We start from the raw sequence: 6799 nt of genomic DNA, 5'->3' as shown, positions 1-6799 counted from the left end.
TAGGAGCACTTGGGGCTGTGACTCCTAAGCGTGGCTCCACAGATCCCAGGAACAACATCAGAGCTCTCTGTCCAGAAGAGTGCAGTGCTAGGAACAGCTAAGAACCCTCAGTCTCCCAGGCCTCTGTACAGGACCCAAGATTGAGGAAGACACATACCACCCATAGGCTGAGAGGGAATTTGTTGTTGTTGTTGATGATGATGATGATGCTGTATTGCTTTCTTTTCTTTTCTTTTTTTCCCACTATTGGTCTCTTTCTGTTTTTTTTAATTAAATAAAGGGAAAATTATGTTGTGTTATAAACCTCTGTGACTCCACTAGGAGTCAACAGAATACACATTTAAATAATAACAGCAACCACAATAATACTAACATGATTAATAAATGGGCCACTTTGCAGAATAGAGATAGAGATAAATATGGCTCTCCAAAGCAAAGAAAATGCTGAAACATGTGTAATTAAATAGTTAATACAAAAGAGGTTGATAAGCTTCTTAAGATGTTATACATGTAATTAAAATTAAGAAAAATATTTAGGGTTTAATTAGTTGGCATTTTCACTTGAAGATTTCTTTACCTGTAGGTCTCAGTGGATTTTGCTAGCATTATCCTATTGATTAGTTTAAATATCTCTGTCAATTTAGGAAAGTAAAAAGTAGCTAAAAATCTTAAATAAGAATGCAGATATCAGTCAGCACAGCAAATTAAACTCTTAGTATAATTTTAATATATGGACAGAAGTATTTGTCATTTTGCCATAAAAAAAGCTGGCCTAAGTATGTAAATAAATCAACTTCCCTTCCACATTTTTATTGGAAAAATAAGAGTTTAGGGATGAGATCATTTGGATGGGGCTACAAATAAACAGTCACAAAAATATCAGAATGTGCTGACAGTACATGAGAAGGCAGGAACAGTTTTAATCACTGGGTTTCATTTCATTATCCATTTCTTTTGTCTTTTCTCTAGAGTATTTTGGTGGAAAATATGCAATGAAGTTTTATTGTTTCCAAAAGGAAGCAGGGATGTGCTGGCTGGCAGGAGGTAAACTTTCCCTGCTTATTTTCCCAGCCCATCTGGTCTGGGGAAAGCAAATGAGCAGTTCGCTGGTTGCAGAGTTTAAAGCAACTCAGAACTTCATAAGGCTTGCCTTGCTTATTAAAGGAGAAGAAAGGCACTTGTCATCACAGGATGCTTCCACCTGCAATTACTTGAGTGGTAACCAGGTGCTGGACTAAAAGGTATTTTGTTCAAATATAACTAGATTTCTTTTGCTGGCATTTGTGTGATGTTCAGGGAGGTTCCGAGAACACAGTCGATGCTTGTAGTTCACATATTCTGCCTTAGCCAATGCTACAGACGATTTTTATTGTCCTTAAAAAGAGAATCACATTCTGTCCCCAGCACAGAACTCTTACATACGGTATTATTCATGTTACTTGCTCTGATGTGCTTTTCTTTTCTTTTTTGAAAAAGAGAGCTTTTCTTTTCTTTTCTCTTTTGAAAAAGAGAGGACGACATCATGGGAGAAAGAAGCTTTCACCTTTTGCCCCCATGCCAGTATCAAGTTTCACTGGTGGTCTCCATTGCTGTTTACTTAAAGGGATAGCAAAGTTCCAATTGGTGTCAGCCTGAGCTGGTTGGAGATTATTAGAGATGGTCTGACACAACTGGAGGCCATAAACACTTCTCTGAAGTTGTATCGTGAGATAGAACGGTAAGTCCCACTTCCGTAAATAATCAAAACACATTTCCAATCCCCATAACTATTAGTAGAGTCGATGAATATAAATTATCCAGTTAGTTCGTTTTATTGAAATATTAGGAATCAGATTGTGAAGCATTTTTTCTACATATAGTGCTGGCCTAGAAACCAGGAAACTGTGTGTCTTAGGCCTCCCTTCAGCATGGAAGCCAGCTGGATGACTTTGAGCCAGTCACTCTCTATCAGTTCAACCCACCTCACAGGTTTGTTGTTGTGGGGAAAATGGGAGTCAGGAGTATTAAGAATGTTTGCTGCCTTGAGTTTTTTATGTGTGTGTGTGTGTAATTTAGCAATAAGCTAAACAGCTATTGCATAAAGGAGACATCAGTGACTAGTTTATAACTGGCAAAATGTATCTGATTCAGAAAGACCCAGCAAAAGGGACAACACCAGGAAACTACAGGCTGATAACAAGCTTGCCTACAATGTTTAAATTATTCACAGGCATAATAGCGGACAACATCCAAAATTATTTGGAAGAAAATAACATCCTTCCAGTAGAACAGAAAGGAAATAAGAGGAAAAGCAGAAGTACAAATGATCTACTCCTGATTGATAAAATGGTTTTGGAGAATTGCAAAAGCCGAAAAACCAATTTACATATGGTCTGGATTGATTATAAAAAGGCATTTGATTCATTACCACATAGTTGGATCATCAAATGTTTGGGAACAACTGGTGTCAGTAAAAACATTAGAATGTTTATAGAAAAAATAATGAAGCGGTAGAAGGCAGAATTGGTGGTTGGAATTGAAAAATATGGGCTTGTCAGCATTAGGAGAGGCATCTTCCAGGGTGACTCATTATCACCCTTATTATTTGTCATTGCTATGATCCCACTTTCAGTGATCTTGAAGAAAATAAATCTTGGCTATCAAACAGCAAAAAATGCTAATAAAATATCATTTTCACTTCGTATGGATGATCTGAAACTTTATGGAAAATCAGAAATCAAAATCCAGTCACTGACAAGTACCGTAAGAATTTTTAGCACAGATATAGCAGTGGAATTTGACCTAGAGAAATGTGCTACAGAAGCAATAAACTGGGGTAAAATCATGAACAGTAATGGAATTGAAATGCCAAATGACCAAACCATCAGGAGCCACCAGGATGAAGCCTAGAAGTATCTGGGCATTTTACAGTTGGATAACATCAAGCATAGACAAGTTAAAAATATGATTAGTAAAGAGAGCATCCAAAGAGTGAGAAAACTGCTAAAGACAAAATTGAATGGTGGAAACACCATCAAAACCATCAATACCTGGGCCATACTTGTTATATGATTCACTCCTGGAATTATTAACTGGACACAAGCTGAACTGGACAATTTGGACCAAAAAACAAGAAAACTCATGACTGTTACTATGCATTACATCTCCGTAGTGATATTGATAGATTATACCTGCCCTGCAGAAATGGAGGCAGAGGTTTACTTCAAGTCAAACAAACTGTCAAAGAAAAGCACGCATTGGCTGATTACGTAAAAGACAGCCAAGAACAAGCATTGATGCAAGTTAAAAATTGGAACTTACTGAATGTACAGGAAACAAAACATGAATATTGAAACAATGTAATAAAAATACAAACAGAATGCTGGCAAGGAAAAGCATTGCATGGTCAGTTTCTACAAAAGATCGAGCGGAAAGTGGATAAAGATAAAACCTGGCAATGGCTTACAACTGGAACATTAAAAAAAGAAACTGAAGGCTTAATTCTAGTGCTCAAGAGCAAGCTATTCGAACTAATGTAATCAAGGCCAGAACTGAAAAATCATCAGATGATACAAAGTGCAAATTGTGCAAAGAAGCAGAAGAAACAGCAGATCATATACACAACTCATGCAAGTAGATTGCACAAACTGACTACAAACAACAACATAACACAGTCGCCAGAATGATTCACTGGAACATCTGTAAAAATTATCATTTGCCACTAATGAAAAATTGGTGGGAACATATAATTGAAAAAGTCATAAAAAAATGAGCAGGTTAAAATATTGTGGGATTTCCAAATACAAACTGATAAAGTCTTGGCACATAACATATCAGATTTAACTGTGGCTGAAAAGAAGAAAGTGTGGATAATTGAAGTGGCAATACCAGGGGATAGTAGAATAGAAGACAAAGAATTGGAAAAGATCACAAGATCTCAAGATCTGAAAATCAAGGTTGAAAAATTATGGCATAAACCAGCAATTGTGGTTCCAGTGGTTATTGGCACACTGGATGCCATTCCAAAAAACCTTGGATGGCACTTAGAAAATCTGCTCATTGACAAAATTTCCATCTGTCAGTTACAAAAGGCCACACTGCTCAGATCCACACATATACTACGCATTATAGATTATATACATTACAACATCCTAGGTTCTTGGGAAGAACCTGATGCAAATGAAGGCCAACACCAGCTAAAGAACTGGCAGCTGTGATTTCATATTGTTGTGAATAATAATAATAATAATAATAATAATAATAATAATAATAATAATAATAATGTGAATGCAGACATTCATTGAAAATTTTAGATTGTTTATATTGGATTTGGCATTTTTATCTACCTATCAAGTTCCATCCCAGGTCCTTGGGAAGAACTCGATAGGTGGGAAAAAAAGCCAAATCCAGTCTAAGCATCTGGCTGACTGTGACTGACAACAATAATAATGTGAATGGACACATTCATTGAAAATATCAAATATATAAATGGCCTAAAAGGAGCAGAAAGCTCATTGGTTCACATGTCATGATGTCCCAAAATGACTGATTTCAACAATTCAGAATGAATCATGAACTGAAATCACAAAGTTATATCCAACTCAGATATGAATCATGTTATGATGTCTCACCCTGAAGAAGATATGTTGGCATTTCAACTAGTTCACTTCTTAGGAAATACCACAAACTTCTCAAGGCTAAGATTTACTTTATTTATGCAGTCATTTATATGCTGCATTTTGGCCCTACAAATGGACACCAAGGCAGACTTTTAAAACATAATACATGTAGTACAATAAAGTCCAACTTAAATGAATATGAGAGCATGGAGAAAAAAACAGTAAATCAGGAGTCAGCATATTAAAACTTCCCAGTAGAGGGCAGTTTCCATGTAGGAGCTGGTTATCAATAACTATCACAAGTAGCTGTGGAATCAACTAAATGATGTGATCACCTCAGATGAAATCATTTACAGAGAATTTGGCAGCTTTGAGTAGAAGCAATTTCACATGGGCAAAAATCAGTTTTGGCAATATTTAGCAGGAGCACATTATCACTTTGAACAAGATCGACATTTGGCTCCAATTAGCACAACCAAATGTTTCAATAGGAAAAAATAAAAATTTGGCCTGAGGAAGCAGAAACACATTTTTGTAAAGTAGAGAGGCTTAATTTGCACCAGTTAATCAAACTGGTTGAAGAAAAGTACAAAGGACATAGAACCCAGATTCTTAGATAGTAACATGGAAGGGGAAAATTAGGTAAAAAGCCGGATGTGATCTCCTACTGCAATGGAGGGTGGCTTTTTGACAATGACAATGTGCTGGTAGGAGGTCTTGGGTGATCCAGCTGATCCTCAAGAAGTCACTGAATAGCTTGAAGTTCCTGGAGAAAAAAAGGCCTCTGAGATGGGGAAAGACCTAAAAGCATTCATCAGTAGGTGTGGGTAATAGCTATAAGTAGTCTGAAATAATAATATTTGAGTGAAGCCATGAACTGAATCATTGTCAATGAACTTAGACATAGATAAAGGATTAGGCCAGCTGTCTTGCTGATAGCTTAGATATAAATGAAATTATTATTTTAAGTTGGGGGGTTTCAGACTGAGTTGCATGGAACCCTAGAGTTTGGTAAGGACTTGAATGGGTGTTACAGGGTGATGGGAGAAAAAACCCTCCAAAAGGGACTAAGCCTTAGTCTCTTGCAAAGAGTTTCCCCTGCCCCCCCCCCACCTTAGTCCCTTGTGGAAACAGTTCTTCCCCCACTTAATTACTTAGAAAAATTGCTATAAATACCCTTGAAGAGTAGAGTAGAGGCAGGAGTGGATGGCCAAATGCATCTGAGTATTTTTCCCCCTTAGTCCTTACAAAGAGGTATTTTCCACCCCTCCCCAGACCAGGACTAATCTTGATCAAGACCATCTTGATCAAGAGTTCTGGGATTTTTGTTTTTAATGAACAAATTCCATGGCCTGAAAAAGTTTAAAACCTCCTGCTTTAAGGTAACATTTGTCCTCTTTATTTATTCATCTGATTGTGAATTATGGGCAGAGGACAGGTAGAGCTTTGCATCCAAAAGTTGGAGTGTTCCAAAAACTTCTGTGGAACTTGGGCCTTTGACAAAGATGATGCGATTGGACAAACTGTGATTCCAGAAAATGAACAGACAAGCTGTCTAGAAAAGAAATAAGGAATCTTTAAAAATCAGTAAATAACTATTCAAGTATCATCTGGGCCCCAGACATATGGAAATGTATAGTAAAGCTCAGTAAACTGGATCCCAAGATCTCTGTGGGGAGGGGAGGGGATGTTATGCAACAGTCCAAACAGATTGATGGTCAGAGACTTGGCAGAGTGACAAGTTGGGCAAGAGAAAACATAGGAGTTGACGTCTGGCCTAGCATGAGGCTGCTGAAAATTGCAGAGGAAATGATGAGATTCTTAATCTTGGTACACAATAAAAAGTTGTCCGCAAAATTAGTATGATTCATAAATCTTTGAAAAAACAATAGGTGATAAGTTCCTTCAAGCAGGCAACTTTTTATTTGACATTGGATAATGATGTTTTGTAGGAAACTGGGCTTCAGGAATAAGATTGATTGTGCAGTCACTGAATCAATGGGGAGCTGGTCTGTACTTCCCTTTTTCAAAACACATCAGCACAGTCTGCATATCTGGTAAGCAAATAAGGAGGGTGCACTTGCAGAAGGATGGTGAGTAATGGAAGCTTGAGGCCCTGCAGAATGTGTGTCTTGCATCCCAGGTATTAAAGGTGATATAATCCTGGTCCCAATAAATATGTGGATTGAGTCTATAGCTAC

The 6799-nt window shown here is 37.3% G+C and overlaps 1 long non-coding RNA gene across 2 annotated transcripts in view; it reads left to right on the top strand.

Moving 5' to 3' along the window:
- Positions 1-1091: 1091 nt before the first annotated feature.
- The window catches only part of LOC148213770 (uncharacterized), a 78752-nt gene continuing 73044 nt past the window's right edge, over positions 1092-6799 (top strand). Inside the window, exons 1-3 of one of the 2 annotated variants that reach the window (XR_015793801.1) lie at positions 1092-1241; positions 1510-1717; positions 6551-6655. This is a non-coding gene — a long non-coding RNA (uncharacterized LOC148213770). The remainder of the gene's footprint in view (positions 1242-1509; positions 1718-6550; positions 6656-6799) is intronic. The other variant, XR_015793800.1, reaches the window with a different exon arrangement.

This window comes from Python bivittatus, unplaced genomic scaffold, assembly GCF_059951505.1.
Source record: "Python bivittatus isolate LINGU-HERP-01145 unplaced genomic scaffold, Pbiv_v1 ctg000850_np1212, whole genome shotgun sequence".
In the NCBI taxonomy this organism is placed as follows: domain Eukaryota; kingdom Metazoa; phylum Chordata; class Lepidosauria; order Squamata; family Pythonidae; genus Python; species Python bivittatus.
This window is presented reverse-complemented; position numbering and strand designations above follow the sequence as displayed.